At 42.3% G+C, this 20,838-nt stretch overlaps 1 pseudogene across 1 annotated transcript; it reads left to right on the top strand.

Moving 5' to 3' along the window:
- The first annotated feature begins 11,021 nt into the window (after positions 1–11,021).
- Positions 11,022–20,480, top strand: LOC716770 (10 kDa heat shock protein, mitochondrial pseudogene; annotated as a pseudogene). The gene has a single exon (XR_013411606.1). The product of XR_013411606.1 is annotated as a 10 kDa heat shock protein, mitochondrial pseudogene (transcript).
- The last annotated feature ends 358 nt before the right edge of the window (positions 20,481–20,838 follow it).

Here is a 20,838-nt window from a genome sequence, read left to right as displayed (position 1 = left end):
CTTTTAATTGTGATGTTAGAGTGCAAATTTTAGATCTTTCCTGCTTTCTTTTGTGGGCATTTAGTGCCATAAATTTCCCTCTACACACTGCTTTAAATGTGTCCCAGAGATTCTGGTATGTTGTATCTTTGTTCTCATTGGTTTCAAAGAACATCTTTATTTCTGCCTTCATTTCGTTATGTACCCAGTAGTCATTCAGGAGCAGGTTGTTCAGTTTCCATGTAGTTGAGCGGTGTTGATTGAGTTTCTTAGTCCTGAGTTCTAGTTTGATCGCACTGTGGTCTGAGAGACAGTTTGTTCTAATATCTGTTCTTGTACATTTGCTGAGGAGTGCTTTACTTCCAATTATGTGGTCAATTTTGGAATAAGTGTGATGTGGTGCTGAGAAGAATGTATATTCTGTTGATTTGGGGAGGAGAGTGCTGTAGATGTCTATTAGGTCCGCTTGCTGCAGAGTTGAGTTCAATTCCTGGATATCCTTGTTAACTTTCTGTCTCGTTGATCTGTCTAATGTTGACAGTGGGGTGTTAAATTCTCCCATTATTATTATATGGGAGTCTAAGTCTCTTTGTAAGTCTCTAAGGACTTGCTTTATGAATCTGGGTGCTCCTGTATTGGGTGCATATATTTAGGATAGTTAGCTCTTCCTGTTGAATTGATCCCTTTACTATTATGTAATGGCCTTCTTTGTCTCTTTTGATCTTTGATGGTTTAAAGTCTGTTTTATCAGAGACTAGGATTGCAACTCCTGCTTTTTTTTGTTCTCCATTTTCTTGGCAGATCTTCCTCCATCCCTTTATTTTGAGCCTATTGGTGTCTCTGCATGTGAGATGGGTCTCCTGAATACAGCAAACTGATGAGTCTTGACTCTTTATCCACTTTGCCAGTCTGTGTCTTTTAATTGGAGCATTTAGTCTATTTACATTTATGGTTAATATTGTTATGTGTGAACTTGATCCTGCCATTATGATATTAGTTGGTTATTTTGCTCGTTAGTTGATGCAGTTTCTTCCTAGCATCGATGGTCTTTACATTTTGGCATGTTTTTGCAATGGCTGGTACTGGTTGTTCCTTTCCATGTTTAGTGCTTCCTTCAGGGTCTCTTGTAAGGCAGGCCTGGTGGTGACAAAATCTCTAAGCATTTGCTTGTCTGTAAAGGATTCTATTTCTCCTTCACTTATGAAACTGGATATGAAATTCTGGTTTGAAAATTCTTTTCTTTAAGAATGTTGAATATTGGCCCCCACTCTCTTCTGGCTTGGAGACTTTCTGCCGAGAGATCTGCTGTTAGTCTGATGGGCTTCCCTTTGTGGGTAACCCGACCTTTCTCTCTGGCTGCCCTTAACAGTTTTTCCTTCATTTCAACTTTGGTGAATCTGACAATTGTGTCTTGGAGTTGCTCTTATCGAGGAGTATCTTTGTGGCGTTCTCTGTATTTCCTGAATTTGAATGTTGGCCTGCCCTACTAGGTTGGGGAAGTTCTCCTGGATGATATTCTGAAGAATGTTTTCCAACTTGGTTCCATTTTCCCCCTCACTTTCAGGCACCCCAATCAGACATAGATTTGGTCTTTTCACATAATCCCATACTTCTTGAAGGCTTTGTTTATTTCTTTTTCCTCTTTTTTCTTTAGACTTCTCTTCTCGCTTCATTTCATTCATTTGATCCTCAATCGCTGATACTCTATCTTCCAGTTGATCGAGTCAGTGACTGAAGCTTGCACATTTGTCACGTATTTCTCGTGTCATGGTTTTATCTCTGTCAGGTCATTTATGGCCTTCTCTGCATTGATTATTCTAGTTATCCATTCTTCCATTCTTTTTTCAAGATTTTTAGTTTCTTTGTGCTGGGTATGTAATTCCTCCTTTGCCTCTGAGGAGTTTGATGGACTGAAGGCTTCTTCTCTCATCTTGTCAAAGTCATTCTCCGTCCAGCTTTGATCCGTTGCTGGCAATGAGCTGCATTCCTTTGGAGGCAGAGATGCGCTCTTATTTTTTGAATTTCCAGCTTTTCTGCCCTGCTTTTCCCCATCTTTGCGGTTTTATCTGCCTTTGGTCTTTGATGATGGTACCGTACTGATGGGGTTTTGATGTGGGTGTCCTTCCTGTTTGTTAGTTTTCCTTCTAACAGTCAGGACCCTCAGTTGTAGGTCTGTTGGAGATTGCTTGAGGTCCACTCCAGACCCTGTTTGCCTGGGTAGCAGCAGCAGAGGCTGCAGAAGATAGAATATTGCTGAACAGCGAGTGTACCTGTCTGATTCTTGCTTTGGAAGCTTTGTCTCAGGGGTGTAACCTGCCGTGTGAGGTGTGGGGTGTCAGTCTGCACCTAGTCGGGGATGTCTCCCAGTTATGCTACTCAGGGGTCAGGGACCCACTTGAGCAGGCAATCTGTCCGTTCTCAGATCTCAACCTCTGTGTTGGGAGATCCACTGCTCTCTTCAAAGCTGTCAGACAGGGTCGTTTGCATCTGCAGAGGTTTCTGCTGCTTTTTGTTTAGCTGTGCCTTGTCCCCAGAGGTGGAGTCTACAGAGACAGGCAGACCTCCTTGAGCTGCTGTGGGCTCCACCCAGGTCGAGCTTCCCAACAGCTTTGTTTACCCACTTAAGCCTCAGCAATGGCGGGCACCCCTCCCCCAGCCTCGCTGCTGCCTTGCAGTTAGATGGCAGACTGCTGTGCTAGCAATGGGGGAGGCTCCATGGGCGTGGGACCCTCCCTGCCAGGTGTGGTATATAATCTCCTGGTGTGCCCTTTGCTAAGACCCTTGGTAAAGTGCAGTATTGGGATGGGAGTTACCCGATTTTCCAGGTGTTGTGTATCTCAGTTCCCCTGGCTAGGAAAAGGGATTCCCTTCCCCCTTGCGCTACCCAGGTGAGGCGATGCCTCACCCTGCTTCAGCTCTCACTGGTCGGGCTGCAGCAGCTGACCAGCGTTGTTTGTCCAGCACTCCCTAGAAAGATGAACCCGGTACCTCAGTTGAAAATGCAGAAATCACCTGTCTTCTGTGTCACTCGCGCTGGGAGCTGGAGACTGGAACTGTTCCTATTCGGCCATCTTGCTCTGCCCCACCTTCAGGGAGTTTTAAGTCAACTTAACCACAACCACCAACTTCTCTCCCCCAGCTCCACAGGACTGTTCCTGCCCAAAAACCCATGTTCCAAGCTGCCTGGTGGGAAGTAACAATAACAATAATCAGCAGCGACAGTGATATTCTGAGTGCTTATTGAGTGCTTACTGTACATCATTATTGAGTGATTACTGTGGATCATTATGGAGTGCTTATGGTATATCAGGTCCTATACTAAATACATTGCACTAAAACCCTGTGCAGTATATTCTATTATTGTCTTGATCTTGGAAAAGAGGAAACTGAAGATCAGAGAGCTCAGATTATCCTCCTGATGTAACAAAGCAGGTAAGAAAAGAAGCTGGGATTTAGACCTGCTTTTATCTGGCTACAAGGCACATTCTGTTAACTCTAAAGGTCATAAACGCAAGACCATAGGCCTAAATGGCCACTGGCTCTGTTTTCTTTGACCTATGTAGTAGGTTGGGCTTTTGTTTTTGTTTTTTTTTTTTTTTAATTAAATTGCCAATATGTAAAAATGTCTGTTGCACCAAATACAATCTGGATTTTTAGCTTCTCTTGAAAATAATCAGATCTGTTAGCTTAGAGCCCACAATTCTTCCTAGACATAATTGGCTGGAGCTGAATACAGGTGCTCTATTACAGTTTGCCCTAATCCCCACCACTCCTTATTGTTTTACATGAGACCTGCTTTATTCATTTGTTTTACCTCCCTGGCCCCTGGGAGGGTTTGAGTTTGCTACTCTCTGTCGCCCACCATGCCAGATCCCCTCTTATAACTGAGAGAACTTCTCCCACCAGGGAAGACAGCAACAGCAACATTTAGATAACATGGATGGTAATAACGTGGTGATGCTTCATATTTTACAAAGCACTCTTGCATTCATTATCTTATTTAATTTTCAAAACAATAACCATTTCCTGGGCAACTGATCTGGGCCAAAGTCGGTTGCCAAGCACAGGAGGGGCAGAGAAGAATACAGAATAATCTCAGTCTTCCAAAAGCACACAGCCCTGCAATGAAGACAACCCACTGAAATGGAAGCCCTGCATGGTCACAGAAGACATTGTTACCCAGCACAGGGAGAGCCAGAGAGAGAGTGACTAGCAGCCCAGGTATTTTAGACTGTTTGGGCTACAACAAAGTACAGGCATACCTCAGAGATAGTGTGGGTTCATTTCCAGGCCACTGCAATAAAGCAAATAATGCAATAGAGCAAGTCACATGAGATTCTTTGGTTTCCCAGTACATATAAAAGTTATGTTTACACTATACTATAGTCCATTAAGAGTGCAATTCCATTATGCCTTTAAAAAAATGTACACACCTTAATTTTAAAATGCTTTATTGCTAAAAATTGCTAACAACCATGTGAGCCTTCAGTGAGTAGCAATCCTTTTGCTGGTGGAGGGTCTTGCCTCAATGTTGATGACTCCTGATTGATCTGGGTGGTGGTTGCTGAAGATTGAGATGACTGTGGCAATTTTTCTAAATAAGACAACAATGGTGTTTGTCACATAAATTGACTCTTTGTTTCATGAAAGATTTCTCTGTAGCATGTGATGCTGCTTGACAGCATTTTACCCACAGTAGAACTTCTTTCAAAATCTGAGTCAGTCCTCTCAAATCCTGCCAGTTGCTTTATCTACTAAGTTTATGGAACATTCTAAATGCTTTGTTGTCATCTCAACAACGTTGACAGTATCCTCACCAGGAGTGGATTCCATTTTAAGAAACCACTTTCTTTGGTCATCCATAAGAAGCAACTTTTCATCCTCTAAAGTTTTATTGTGAGAGTGTAGCAATTCAGTCACATCTTCAGGCTCCACTTCCAACTCTAATTCTCTTGCTATTTTCGCCACATCTGCAGTGACTTCCTCCACTGAAGTCTTGAACCCCCTCAAAAATTATCCATGTGGGAAGAAATTAACTTTTTCTAAGTTCCTCCTAAAGTTGATATTTGACCTTCTCCAATGAATCACAAGTGTTCTTAATGACATTTAGAATGATAAATCCTGGCTGGGCGTGGTGGCCCATGCCTGTAATCCCAGCACTTTGGGAGGCCAAGGAAGGTGGATCACTTGAGGTCGGGAGTTCGAGCCCAGCTTGGCCAACATGGTGAAACCCCGTCTCTACTAAAAATACAAAAATTAGCCAGGCGTGGTGGTGCACACCTGTAATTACAGCTACTCAGGAGGCTGAGGTTGGAGAATTGCTTGAACTCGGGAGGTGGAGGCTGCAGTAAGCTGAGATGGTGCCATTGCACCCTAGCCTGGGTAACAGAGCAAGACTCCGCCTCAAAAAAAAAAAAAAAAAAAAAAGGTGAATCCTTTCCAGAAGGTTTTCAATTGACTTTCCCAGACACATCAGAGGAATCACTGTCTATGACAACAATAGTCTTGTAAAATGTATTTCTTAAATAATAAGACTTGGAAGTCTTTGGTCCATGGGTTGCAAAGTAGATGCTATGGTAGCAGGCATGAAAACAACATTAATCTCTTTGTGCATCTCTACCAGAGCTTTTGGGTGACCAAGTGCTCTGTCAATGAGCAGTAATATTTTAAAAGGAATGTTTTTAGCAGCAGGTCTCAACAGTGGCTTAAAATATTCAGTAAACCTGGCTGTAAAAAGATGTGTTGTCATCCAGGTTTTGTTGTTCCACGTATACAGCAAAGGCAGAGTAGATTTTGTATTAATTCTTAAGAGGCCTAGGATTTTTTGAATGATAAACGAGCTTTGGCTTCAACTTAAAGTTACCAGCTGCATTAATCCCTAACAAATAAGTCAGCCTGTCCTTTGAAGCTTTGAAGCCAGGCATTGACTTCTCCTCCTTAGCTATGAGTGTCCTATATGGCATCTTCTTCCAATAGAAGGCTGTTTCAACTACATTGAAAACCTGTTGTTTAGTGTGGCCACCTTCATCAATGATCTTAGCTAGAGCATCTGGGTAATTTGCTGCAGCTTCTCCATCAGCACTTGCTGCTTCATCTTATACTTTTATGTTATGGAGATGGCTTCTTTCCTTAAACCTAAAGAACTAACTTCTGCTAGCTTCAAACTTTTCTTCTGTAGCTTCCTCATCTCTCTCAGTCTTGATAGAGCTGAAGAGAGTTAGAGCCTTGCTCTGGATTCGGCTTTGGCTTAAGGGAATGTTGTGGCTGTTTGATATTCTATCCAGACCACTAAAACTTTCTTCAAATCAGCAGTAAGGCTGTTTCACTTTCTTATCATTCATGTGCTCAGTGGAGTAGAACTTTTAATTTCCTTCAAGAACCTTGCCTTTGCATTCACAACTTGACCAACTGTTTGGCTTAAGAGGCCTAACTTCTGGCCTGTCTTGGCTTTTGACATGCCTTCTAAGCTTAATCATTTCTAGCTTTTGATTTAAAGTGACAGATATGCAACGCTTTTTTTTATTTGAACACTTAGAGGCTGTTGTAAGGTTATTAATGGGCCTAATTTCAATATTGTTTTGTCTCAGGAAATAGGAAGAGCTGAGGAGGAGGAGAGAGACCAGAGAATGTCTGGTTGAGGGGAGTCAGAACACATACAACTTTTATTGATTAAGTTTGCCTTCTTATATGGGTGGGGTTCATGGTGCCCAAAAACAATTACAATAGTTTTATCAAAGATCACTTATTATAGGTCATTATATGTATAATATATATTATATATTATATTATATTATATATACATAATGAAAAAGTTTGAAATATTGCAAGAATTACCAAAATTTTACGTAGAGACAAAAAGTAAAGACATGCTGTTGGGAAAATGGGGCTGTTAGACTTGCTTGATGCTCACAAGGGTTGCCACAAATCTTCAATTTGTAGGAAGTGCAATAATCTGTGAAGTGCAATAAAGAGACATGCAATAAAATGAGGTATGGCTGTGACAGCCTAGGAGGATTATAAACAACAGAAATTTATTTATCAGAATTCTGGTGGTTGGAAGTCCAAGATCAAGGTGCCAGTAAGGTCAGATAGGGATGAGGGCTTTCTTTGGCTGATGACTGATGACTTCTTGTTATATCCTCACACAGTGAAGAGGACACAAGAGAGTTCTCTGGAGCCCTTTTTATAAGGACATTATTCCCATTCATGAGGTCTCCACCTTCAAAACCTAATTGCCTCTCGAAGGCCCTGCCTCCTAATGCCATCACATCAGGCATTAGGATTTCAACATGTGAATTTGGCGGGGAGGAACATAAACACTCAGTCCATAACATCAGAGAAGCTAAAATGCTTCTGAAGGTGATACTCCTGATGCACCCTGAGGGACGAACAGGACTGTGCAAGGAGAAGGATGGGCATACTCCTAGCAAAGGAACAGACAAGAAGTCAGTACTCTGCATTTCCAAGACATGAGCTGCTCTTAGGACCAAGATCGAAATCCTTGGCAGAGCTTTCAGGGGTGATATGGTTTGGATTTGTGTTCCTGCCCAAACCTCATGTTGAAATGTAATCCCCATTTGGAGGTAGGCCTGGTGATTGGGTCATGGGAGCAGATTTATTTCTCCGTGCTGTTCTCATGATAGTGAGTGACTGCTCACGAGAGCTGGTTGTTTAAAAGCGTGTGGCCCCTCCCCATTCTCTCTCTTCCTCCTGCTCTGACCATGTAAGACATGCCTGCTTCCCCTTTGCCTTCCACCTTGATCGTAAGTTTTCTGAGGCCATGCTTCCTGTACAGCCTGCAGAACTGTGAGCGAATTAAACCTCTTTTCTTTATAAATTATCCAGTCTCAGGTATTTCTTTATAGCGGTGCAAAAACAGACTAATATAAGAGTTTTGATAATATGGTCTCTGCCCACTTCTCCAAATTCATCTCACTCCTTCTCCCTTGCTCAGAACACGAGCTTCCACCTGACCTGGGAACTTTGCATGTGCTGTTTCCTTTTGCTGGATGTCTTTCCCTGTCATCCTGAACTCTCATCCTAAACACCATTTCTTTAGGAAACTTGTCCCTAGTGCCTCTAACCAGGTCAGTTCTGTCTATCATACTCGGGAACTTTTCTTCGCAAAATGAGTCACAGTTTATAATTACATTTTGTGGGATGATTGGATTAACGTCTGTGTTCCTCTGTGACAGACTGAAAAACTGTCCCCAATTCTTTATCCTTCCCTTTGCCTGCACCTTTTGCCATGTGGTTTTGCAATCTCCATCCTGTAACTTTGATCTCAGCCATATAAGTTGCTTTAGCTGACGGAATGCGGGTGGAAGTGATGGTGTGCCATTTCTGAATCTAGAACTTAAGAGGGCTTTTGTGCTTCTGCCATCACCATGAGAAGCACATGCCCAGCTAGTCCTCTGGCACAAGGAGGACAAAAGTTGTGTGGATCAGGCCCAGACTCACCCTGCAACTTAGAATGCCCCACTGAGCCCAGCTAGATCAGTCATACCCTAGCCAACCACAGAGGCATGAGCAAAACCAATGCTTATTGCTGCATGCTACTAAAATATTGGAGTTGTTTGTTATACTGCAATAGCTGACTGATAACCCCCGCTATATACTAGCTTCGTTTAAGCAAGAATCAAGTGGTTGTTCACATTGAATCCTTACCACCTTACACATAGTGGACCCTTAATACATATTTGCTGAATTAATGAATGATTAGTGGACCAGGTTACACTAGCAGCCAGAAAGCCCTGCACTATCAGGGGATCACAGGGGGTTTCACAAAGTGAAGAGTACCTCTAGTCAGTCAGAGTGGTCCAATCTTCTAGGACACAAGCAAAGAAGAAATGGGGAGATTGGGAAAGGCATTAGGGGGAGGGATAAAGAGAGGTTGGCAAATGGATGCAAACATACAGTTAGATGTTAAATGGAAGGAATAAGTTCTAATGTTTGATAGCAGAGTAAGGTGACTATAGCTAACAACAATATATCATATATTTCAATATAGCTAGAAGAGAGGGCTTGAAATGTTTCCGTAACATAGGGATGATAAATACTTGAGGTGATGGACACTCCAAACACCCTGACTTGATCATTACACAGTCTGTGTAACAAATATAATAAACTATCACATGTATCCCATAAATGTGTACAAATATTTGTATTAATAAAAAAAGAAATGGATGGAAACTATCTTTCAGCCTGCTTGTCCCCAAGACCTCTGCCTCCAGAACTTCAAGACTTGGAGAAGAGGCCTATAGCAGAATAAGTGATTTGACCTTTGGAGATACTAGGACATCCCTATAGCCATCAAAGTGTATCTATCTATCAACAGCTTGAGTCTTACTTGGCACCTAGGAAGTATCTCCCATGCTGCTCATTTTTATTTGGATTAACTCAGAGACACCAGGAATAAATTGATAATGATAATGATGACAGATACATTTAATAACATAAAAAAAAAATGTGTGCTGGCCACTGTTCTATACCAGATTATCTACTTTAATTCCCTACAACAATTAAATGGAGCGTGCTCTGTTTTACAGATGAGGAACCTGAGGTTGAAAGAGGTATGGTACCATGTGCCAAAACACGAAGCTAGCAAAGAGAGCCTGAAAGAGGTATGGTACCCTGTGCCAAAGCATGAAGTTAGCAAAGATTTAAGAGAATTCAAAACCAGGTAGTCCGAGTTCAGAGCTCATGTCCCTAATCACTGAGCTATGGCCTAAGCAGTGACTCAGAAGTTCCAAGACTCAGTCCCAGCTCCAGCCCATATGAACTCAGGTAAGGCTTTTCCTCTCACTGAGCATGGTTACTTTCTTGGTAAAGAGGTCTGAAGGACTTTCCAGCTCTGGCTGCTCCTGACCTGTGGCTTGAGCTACCCTTCCTCATTTCTCTCATGTACCCCCAGCTGCCATCTCCCAAGAATGTCCTTTTGGGGCACTTTTACCAGGCATCAACCTTCTCAGACCCAGCCACCAGCAATTGTCACTGCTTTTTCCTGGAGGCAGGTGTGCAGTATGTATTGAAAGTCTTTTTTTTTTTTTTTTTTTAACGATGCTCATAACATTTCCCTTAAAGAAAGATCAAAAGTGAGCACAAGGGCTTATGGGCAGAAATGTTCACAGGGGCATTATTTATCATAAGGGAAGCCCAGAAATAACCTAAATATCCATCCTTAGTGGATTGGTTAAATAAATTGCAGCACATAACTCAACAGGAGTACCATGGAGCCTTTTAAAAATATAAAATGGCTCATTTGCCATGTTATGCATCACAGCGTTATTCAAAGGGCAAAATATGGAGGAAAATATTCAAATGTCTGTCAATACTGAATTGGTTAAATAAATTGTACTATGTTCATATAGTAGACTACTGCAGTGTGGTACAAAGAAATGAGAGAGTTCTCCATATATTTAATATAGAAAATTCTCCCAGATACTTTGTTAAGTGAGAAAAAACGAGGTGAGGAACAGTGTTTACAGCATGCAATATTTTGCAGAAAAATAAACATATATGTATATTTCTTTATATAATCATGAGATTCTGGAAAGAGACTCAAGAAAGAACAAGTTATTGGTAGGAGGACTGGTCAGATGGGGCACAAAGGTGAAAGGAAACTCTTTACTATAAACCCATATATATATAATTTTATTTTAAGTTCAGGGATATATGTGCAGGACGTGCAGGTTTGTTACATAGGTAAACGTGTGTCATGGTGGTTCGCTGCACCTATCAACCCATCACTTAGGTGTTAAGCACCACATGCATTAGCTATTTATCCTGATGCTCTCCCTCCCCCCACACCGCCCATCAAGCCCCGGGGTGTGTTTTTCCCCTCCCTGTGTCCTAGTGTTCTCGTCGTTCAGCTCCCACTTATAAGTGAGAACATGCGGTGTTTGGTTTTCTGTTCCTGAATTAGTTTACTGACGATAAAGGCTTCAAGCTCTGGTTTTTTGACGTGTCGCCAGGGCCGGACCGCGAGTCTCTCCTTGTGGCGCTACACTACAGCAGAGTACGAGTCTGAGGCGGAGGGAGTCATGGCAGGACAAGCGTTTAGAAAGTTTCTTCTTTGACCGAGTATTGGTTGAAAGGAGTGCTGCTGGAACTGTAACCAAAGAAGGCATTATGCTTTCAGAAAAATCTCAAGGAAAACGTATTGCAAGCAACAGTAGTCGCTGTTGCATCGGGTTCTAAAGGAAAGGGTGGAGAGATTCAACCAGTTAGCATGAAAGTTGGAGATAAAGTTCTTCTGCCAGAATATGGAGGCACCAAAGTAGTTCTAGATGACAAGGATTATTTCCTGTTTAGAGATAGTGACATTCTTGGAAAGTACATAGACTGAAATAAGTCACTGTTGAAATGGCATCAACATGAAGCTGCCCATTCCACTGAAGTTCTGAAATCTTTCATCATGTAAATAATTTCCATATTTCTCTTTTATTATAAACTAATGATAACTAATGACCAAAAACAACGCTTCAAGCTCCATCCATGTCCCTGCAAAGGACATGATCTTCTTCCTTTTTATGGCCACATAGTATTCCATGGTGTGTATGTACCACATTTTCTTTATCCAGTCTATCATTGATGGGCATTTGAGTTTATTCCATGTCTTTACTATTGTGAATAGTACTGCAGTGAACATACATGTGCATGTATCTTTATAATAAAATGATTTATATTCCTTTGGGTGTATACTAATGGGATTGCTGTGTCAAATGGTATTTCTGGTTCTAGGTCTTTGAGGAATCGCCACACTGTCTTCCACAATGGTTGAACTAATTTACATTCCCACGAACCTGTTCATATCTTTTTAACCTCACGAATGTATTACCTACTTATAAAATTAAACTTGTAAAAGCCTTAATAATGTTGTAGAAATATGTTGAATTGTGGAGGAAAAGCTTATAATATATTGTTAAAAGGAAAAAGTATTTTATATAAGAGAATGAACAGTGACCTTAAGCAAGTCACATTTCTCTGAACCTGTTTTTTAATCTGTAAAATGGAAAAAAAAAAAGACACCTACTTCACAAAGTCATGAGAATAAATGAGACCAAAGTGGGAAACACATATGTTAATAAAACACATAGCTAACACTAAATAAATATAGCTATTAATGATCACATAAAAACAGTGCTGGAATTACATGCTTGCACATATGGTTATCTCTAGGTGACAGGATAGAGGTGGTTTTTAATTTTGCTTTTGTGCTTTTCTAGATTTTCCAATTTTGCCATAAAGAAAACACATTCCTTCAAGCCTGTAATCCCACTACTTTGGGATCCCAAGGCAGGAGGATCGCTTGAGCACAGGAGTTCGAGGCTGCAATGAGCTACGATCATGCCAATGCAATCCAGCCTGGGTGAAAGAGTGAGACACTGTCTCAAAAGGAAGGGAGGGAGGGAGGGAGGGAGGGAGGGAGGGAGGAAGGAAGGAAGGAAGGAAGGAAGGAAGGAAGGAAGGAAAGAAGGAAGGAGAGAGAGAGAGAGAAAGAAAGAAAGAAAGAAAGAAAGAGGGAAAGAAAGAGAAGGAAAGAAAGAAAGAGAAAGAGAGAGAGAAAGAAAGAAAGAAAAAGAAAGAGGGAGGGAAGGAGGGAGGGAAAGAAAGAGAGAGAGAAAGAAAGAAAAAGAAAGAGGGAGGGAGGGAAGGAGGGAGGGAAAGAAAGAGAAAGAAAAAAGAAAGAAAAGAAAGGAAGAAAGAAAGAAAGAAAGAAAGAAAGAAAGAAAGAAAAATATTCCTTTTGTAACAAGCAGAAAAAAATAGAAATGTTACTTGTAAAGTGATAGAGAGCAATATTTAAAGTACCTTTCAGAAAGTTCTAGCCAGATCAATAAGGCAAAAGAGAGAAACAAAAGGCATTCAAATCGGAAAAGAAGTCAAACTTCTCTCTTCACTGATTATATGATTCTATACCCAGAAAACCCTAAAGACTCTGCAGAAAATTCCTGGAACTGATAAAAGACTTCAGTAAAGTTTTGGGATACAAAATCAATGTACAAACATTAGTAGCATTTCTATACACCAATAACATTCAAGTTGGGAGTCAAATAAAGAGCACAATCCCATTTACAACAGACACACACACTAAAAAAATACCTAAGACTATAGCTAATCAAGGAGGTGGAAGATCTCTCTGAGGAGAACTAAAAACACTGCTAAAAGAAATCAGAGATGACACAAACAAACTGAAAACATTCCATGCTCATGGATTGGAAGAATCAATATCACTAAAATGTGCACACTGCCCTAAACAATCTACAGGTTCAATACTATTCCTATCAAACTACCAATGTCATTTTTCAGAGAATTGGAAACAATGATTCTAAAATTCATATGGAACCAAAAAACAGCCTGAATAGCGAAAGCAAAATCCTAAGTAAATCCAGAGACATCATGTTACTCAACTTCAAAGTATACTATAAGGCTACAGTAACCAAAACAGCAGGGTACTGGTACAAATACAGGCATATAAACCAATAGAACAGAATAGAAAACTCAGAAATAAAGCCACACATCTACAGCCATTTGATCTTTGACAAAGTTGACAAAAATAATCAATGGTGAAAGGACTCTCTACTCAATAAATAGTGCTGAGATAGCTGGCTAGCTATATGCAGAAGAATGAAACTGGACCCCTACCATTCACCATATACAAAAATTAACTCAAGGTGGTTTAAATATTTAAATGTAAGAGCTCAAACTATAATAATCCTGGAAGAAAGCCTAGGAAACACCATTCTGAGCATCTGCCTTGGAAAAGAATTTATGACTAAGTCCTCAAAAGCAATTGCAACAAAAACAGAAATTAACAAGTGGGACCTAATTAAACTAAAGAGCTTCTGCACAGTGGAAGAAACTATCAATAGAGTAAAAGACAACCTGTAGAATGGGAGAAAATATTCACAAACTGCATTCAACAAAGGTCTAATATCCAGAATTTATAAGGAACTTAACAAGTAAAAAAACAAGTAACACCATTAAAAAGTGGGCAAAAGACATCAACAGACACTGCTCAAATAAAGACATACAAGTAGCCAACAAACATATGAAAAAGTGCTCATGATCACTAATCATCACAGAAATGCAAATCCAAACTGCAGTGAGATGCCATCTTACACCAGTCAGAATGGCTATCATTAAAAAGGTCAATAAATAACAGATGCTGGTGAGGTTGCAAAGAAAAAGGAACACTAATACACTGTTGGTGGGAATGTAAATTAGTTCAGCCACTGTGGAAAGCAGTTTGAAGATTTCTCAAAGAACTTAAAACAGAGCTACCGTTCAATCCAGCAACCCCATTACTGGCTATACACCTAAAGGAAAATAGATCATTCTACAAGAAAGACATATGCCTTCCTATGTTCATCACAGCGCTATTCACAATAGCAAAGACATGGACTCAACCTAGGTGCCCATCAACAGTGGAATGGATAAAGAAAATGTAGTACCTATACACCATGGAATACTATGTAGCCATAAAAAAGAACAAAATCGTGTCCTTTGCAGCAAAATGGATGCAGCTGGAGGCCATTATCTTAAGCAAATTAATGCAGGAATACCACATATTCTCACTTATAAGGGGAAGCTAAACACTGAGCACACATGGACTTAAAATTGGGAACAACAGACACATTGGGACCATCAGATGGGGGAAGAGGGAGGAGAGCAAGTGTTGAAAAATCTAACTGCTAGGTACTATGCTCAGTACCTGGATAATGGGATCAGTCATACCCCAAACCTCAGCATCATGTAATATGCCATGTAACAAACCTGCACATGTACCATCTGATTCTAAAATAAAAGCTAAAAATATTTTTAAAATTTAAAAACAAAGTACCTTTCAAAGCCCTCTCTACCCTTTTCCCAAGGTTCCTGAAGTGTCTGGGCAGGTAGGCCAGCATGGTATTGGTGGCAATTACTGTGTAGTCACTGAGCTGTGGGGCCACAGGCAATCAAAGGCACCATCTACCAGTTCATCTGATGAGACTTCTCCCTCGACTAAGGATGCAGGCCCTTCAACGTGGAGACGTTGCCCTGGCTCAGGCTGTATTGGACCATTCCTCAAGATGTACTTTCAGACCCCAGACACAAACCTCACAATCACCAACACTTATGGAGACTTGACAAAGAAGCAGGTGCTGCCCTGATGCTTTACCTGCATTGATACAGTCAGTCTTCACGCAGTCCTATCAGGTATTATGCCACTTACGATTAGAAGCTCAGGTACACAGTACCTACCTAATTTGCCCAAGACCACACAGCTAGTAAGGGGCAGAGCCGAGATTTGAACCCTATTGATCTAAGTCTAAAGCATATGCTCGCCCTCTATGCACTGCTTTAGACAGTGCTCATTGGCGGTCAGGCTTTTTGATTAAAACAGAATTTGTTTTTGGTGAGAATAAACAGAGAGAGAAAGAGTGGTAAACAAAGCACAATATAAATTCAGATATCAGGCTGGGTGCAGTGGCTCAGGCTTGTAATCCCAGCACTTTGGGAGGCCAAAGCAGGTGGATCACCTGAAGTCAGGAATTCGAGACCAGCCTAGCCAACATGGTGAAACCCTGTCTCAGCTAAAACTACAAAAAAAAAAATTAGTCAGGCATGGTGGCAGGCACCTGTAATCTCAGCTACTCGGAAGGCTGAGGCAGGAGAATCGATTGAACCCAGGAGGCAGAGGATGCAGTGAGTAGAGATCACGCCACTGCACTCCAGCCTGGGCAACAAGAGCAAAACTCCTTCTCTAAATAAATAAATCCAGATATCAGAATCATGGTTAAACCCAAATGCCATAGCTTGTATGGGAGCTGCTTGCCCTGTATCATCAACTGGAGATGCTGAAACAGCTGAATTTCTGTACCGGAATCAGTCCATTTCCATCAATATCCCCTTTGCAATGCTACCAAGTATTCATCCCATCCAGTGGTGAGATGCTCACTGCAATTTAAGGCAGCCCATGCTAACTTTAGACAACTCTCTGTGAAAACCTGTAACTCTAAGTCATCCAAGGAGATTGCTTCCTACAGAAACCATCATTTGGTGTGTTTAAGTGGTCTTGGTCTGCTTGTTAAGACATCAGTATTATTGGTTTGTGTGTTTTTCCAGACACCTTGTCCAGAACAAGTCACACTCTGAATAAAACATGGCCCAGGGTCTCTTCTTCACTTTCTCGCTTTGCAGCCAGATCTTGGAAAATGTACACTTTCCTCCTATGGTTTGAGGATGGTGGTTTAGAAGCTCCTGGCTATTGCAGCTCAGGGCCTCGGTCCCAGGTCTCTACCCTATGTCTTCAGCGTCCCTCATTTCACTTTGAGGGCATCCCCTTTGTGTGAGCTTGTCAGCTGCTGTCATGGTTACTGGGCTGGTCTTACACTTCATTTTTTAGCTTGTTAAGGTTAATGCCCCTATGCTTGGTGAAGTAAAGGGAACAGCTTCTCTTTGTGGCTGTGGTGTTGATTTTACAGAGATTGTCTCGGAGATTCTACTCAGATATATACAGTTCATACTTACTCACTGCATAAATAAGCCAGTGTGGCTTAATTAAATTTGGGGGGCTATTAAAGCGGAGACACTCTCCCTAATTATCCACTCTGTGAATGCCTTTCATGGCAGAATACCTCCTGGCTCCTTTAATCCCCACCAGAGGTCCAGAAATCAAGGCATCATCTTTGACCCCTCCCTCTCACTGTCCCCAACCATCCATCCACTAGCAAGTCCTATTGGTTTGTCCCCCAGAATATTTCTCAGATCTCTGCAGGCACCTCCATCTCTCCATCCCTAGCTTCCATCAGCCCTGTCCTGGGCTGCTTCAAAAAACTTCCCAACTTATTGCCTGCTTCTACTTTTGCTCCTGTTCAACCTATTCTACAAATTGCAACCAGAGAAGTGTTTTAAATTATAAATTGGATCATGTAGTATCCCCTGCCCCTGCATCCTGCTTAAAACCCTTCAGTGGCTCCCACACACTTCGAATCGAGTCCAAGTTTCTTCTCATAGTCTGTATGGTCTGCATGACCTGGCCCGGCGCAGGTCTCTGACATCCACAACACCAGGTGCCCTCTGTTCGTTACATTCCAGTCATACTCTCTAGTGTGGTTCGCCCAGAAGCAAACCTGGAGACAAGGATTGGGTTTCAAGTAGATAATTTGGGAGGCGATCCCAGAAAGCATCATGAGGGAGTGGGAAAAGTGCAACAGAGAACAGAGGAAAGCTGGGGCAGGGCGCATTAATAAGTGGGTTACCTCTTCAGACAACTGGGGCTCAGTTCTGCTGGGGAGCCTCTATGTGAACCTGCCTAAAAACTGTGCCAGCACAAGGTGGGGAAGCTGGGGAGTTTATCCACCCTGTCCCAGCCCACATCGTTGAGGGTCATTTTGGGGACACAGCTTCCCAGAGCTCTGGCAGAGCACTCACCTGGAGCTGCAGAACACTCTGAGGCAGAAAGACACAGTAAACCCTGACTACCCATATAGACTGGGGAGTTATAAGTAGAACACCAACAGCCCCTGCCCCTTCAGTATTACTCAGTGGGTGGCCCTGGACCACCTACCATCCACAAAATTAACCAGTCTACGATGAGATGAGGCACTTGGGCAAGAATGTCAATTGACAACATCACTAAGCACACTGCTTAGTTCCACTGACATTTTCTCACAGTCAGGTGCTATAAGTTTGAATATGGTTTGTTTGACCCCTACAAATCTAATGTTGAAATATGATCCCCAGTGTTGGAGGTGGGGCCTAATGGGAAGTGTTTGGGTCATGGGGGCAGATCCCTCATGAACGACTTTGTGCTGCCCTAGTTTCCATGAGAGCTCCCTCAAGAGCTGGTTGTTTAAAAGAAATTGGCACCTCCCTCCACCCACCTTACCTCCTCCCTCACCATATGATACCTGCACACACCAGCTCCTCCCCTTCCCCTTCTGCCATGATTGGAAGCAGCCTGAAGCTCTCACCAGAAGTAGATGTTGGTGCCAGGCTTCTTGTACAGCCTGAATAACTATGGGGCAAGTAAACATGCTTTTATAGCAATACAAATGGACTAGGACATTAGACTTTCTCAATGAAGGAAACTGTGCATTAATGTACACTCTGGTGCAAGCTCCTTACCTTCTCATAGACTGGCACTTTGAATAGCCCTGTATATTATCCTTCTGTCTGTTGCTAGAACACATTGGGTCTATTCCTACCACAAATCTCTGTCCTTCTCGTTCCTGCTGCCTGATATCGTTTTTCCCAGCTTCCTCCCAGCCTTCATATGGCTTACACGGTCCCACCTCAGGAAGACCTTCCTGACTCCCTATATAAAATATCCACCAACCCATTACCCATATTACAACACCCTACTCATTTTCTTCAAGGTGATAATCATGCTATATATTTATTCTGTATTTGTTGGTTGGCATATTGTCCATCTCTCCCACTTGAATACATGTTCCATAGGGGTAGGAAGTTGGCCTGGCTCCTTTGCCCATTATATCACAGCACCAAGCACAGAGTTGGTGCCCAAAAAATGCTGAATCAATGATTGAAAAAATGTATAGCCAACATACATTCCAAGTTCATTATGTGATGTCCTTCTCCCATCAGAACATGCTTAGTGCTGACATGCCCTCCACTTGATGTCAAGCAAAAACACAATTCCCCAAGCTCACCATTGCTCTCCCATGATATGCCCCAAATTGTGGCTTACCCCCGGTAATGTCCACATCTTCATAACAGTGCTTTAGCATCCAATTTCCCATGATTTTCTCATGGAAACTAAGCACTGGCTTGGGAATTAGATGTACATAGCTTCAAATCACAGCCCTGCCACTAACTGTGTGGCCTTGGGTAGGTGACTTCACCCCTGTGAATCTCAATGTACTCATCAAGGTTGTTCCAAGAATTAAATGATATATATTGACCCAACTATCCCATTACTGCGTATATACCCAAATGAATGTAAATCATCCTATTACAAAGATACATGCACACATATATTCATTGCAGCAATATTCACAATAGCAAAGAGTTGGAATCAACCCAAATGCCCATCAATTATAGACTGGATAAAGAAAATATGGTACATATACACCATGGAATACTATGCAGCCATAACAAGGAGGAGATCATGTAATTTGCAGTGACATGGATGAAGCTGGAAACCATCATCCTCAGCAAACTAATGCAGGAACAAAAAACCAAACACCACATGTTCTCATTTATAAGTGGGAACTGAACAATGAGAATACATGGTCACAGAGAGGGGAATAACATACACTGGGGCTTGTTGGGGGGTGAAGTGAGGGGAGGGAGAATATTAGGAAAAATTACTAATGCATGCTGGGCTTAATACCTAGGTGATGGGTGGATAGGTGCAGCAAACCACCATGGCACACGTTTACCTATGTAACAAACCTGCACATCCTGCACATATACCCAGAAACTTAAAATTAAAATTAATTTTTAAAAATGAATTAGGGAAGGGCGGAGCAAGATGGCCAAATAGGAACAGCTCCAGTCTCCAACTCCCAGTGCGAGTGACACAGAAGACAGGTGATTTCTGCATTTTCAACTGAGGTACTGGGTTCATCTAACTAGGGAGTGCGGGACAATCGGTGCTGGTCAGCTGCTGCAGCCTGACCAGCGAGAGCTGAAGCAGGGCGAGGCATCGCCTCACCTGGGAAGCGCAAGGGGGAAGGGAATCCCTTTACCTAGCCAGGGGAACTGAGACACACAACACCTGGAAAATTGGGTAACTCCCAACCCAATACTGTGCTCTACCAAGGATCTTAGCAAACGGGCACACCAGGAGATTATATCCCACACCTGGCCGGGAGGGTCCCACACCCACAGAGCCTCCCTCATTGCTAGCACAGCAGTCTGCGATCTCGTGGCAAGGCAGCAGCGAGGCTGGGGCAGGGGCGCCTGCCATTGCTGAGGCTTAAGTAGATAAACAAAGCGGCTGGGAAGCTCGAACTGGGTGGAGCTCACAGCAGCTCAAGGAGTCCTGCCTGTCTCTGTAGACTCCACCTCTGGGGACAAGGCACAGCTAAACAACAACAACAACAAAAACAAAAAGCAGCAGAAACCTCTGAGATGCAAACGACTCTGTCTGACAGCTTTGAAGAGAGCAGTATATCTCCCAACACGGAGGTTGAGATCTGAGAACGGACAGACTGCCTGCTCAAGTGGGTCCCTGACCCCTGAGTAGCATAACTGGGAGACATCCCCACTAGGGGAAGACTGACAACCCACACCTTACGCGGTGGAGTACACCCCTGAGAGGAAGCTTCCAAAACAAGAATCAGACAGGTACACTCACTGTTCAGCAATATTCTATCTTCTGCAGCCTCTGCTGCTGATACCCAGGCAAACAGGGTCTGGAGTAGACTTCAAGCAACCTCCAACAGACCTACAGCTGAGGGTCCTGACTGTTAGAAGGAAAACTAACAAACAGGAAGGATACCCGCACCAAAACCCCATCAGTACGTCACCATCATCAAAGACCAGAGACAGATAAAACCACAAAGATGGGGAAAAAGCAGGGCAGAAAAGCTGGAAATTCAAAAAATAAGAGCGCATCACCCCCTGCAAAGGAACGCAGCTCATCGCCAGCAACAGATCAAAGCTGGACGGAGAATGACTTTGACAAGATGAGAGAAGAAGCCTCCAGTCCATCAAACTTCTCAGAGCTAAAGGAGGAATTACGTACCCAGCGCAAAGAAACTAAAAATCTTGAAAAAAGAGTGGAAGAATTGATAACTAGAATAATTAATGCAGAGAAGGCCATAAACGAATTGACAGAGATGAAAACCATGACACGAGAAATACGTGACAAATGCACAAGCTTCAGTAACCGACTCGATCAAC

This window comes from Macaca mulatta, chromosome 20 (assembly GCF_049350105.2).
Source record: "Macaca mulatta isolate MMU2019108-1 chromosome 20, T2T-MMU8v2.0, whole genome shotgun sequence".
NCBI classification, from domain to species: Eukaryota; Metazoa; Chordata; class Mammalia; order Primates; family Cercopithecidae; genus Macaca; species Macaca mulatta.
This window is presented reverse-complemented; position numbering and strand designations above follow the sequence as displayed.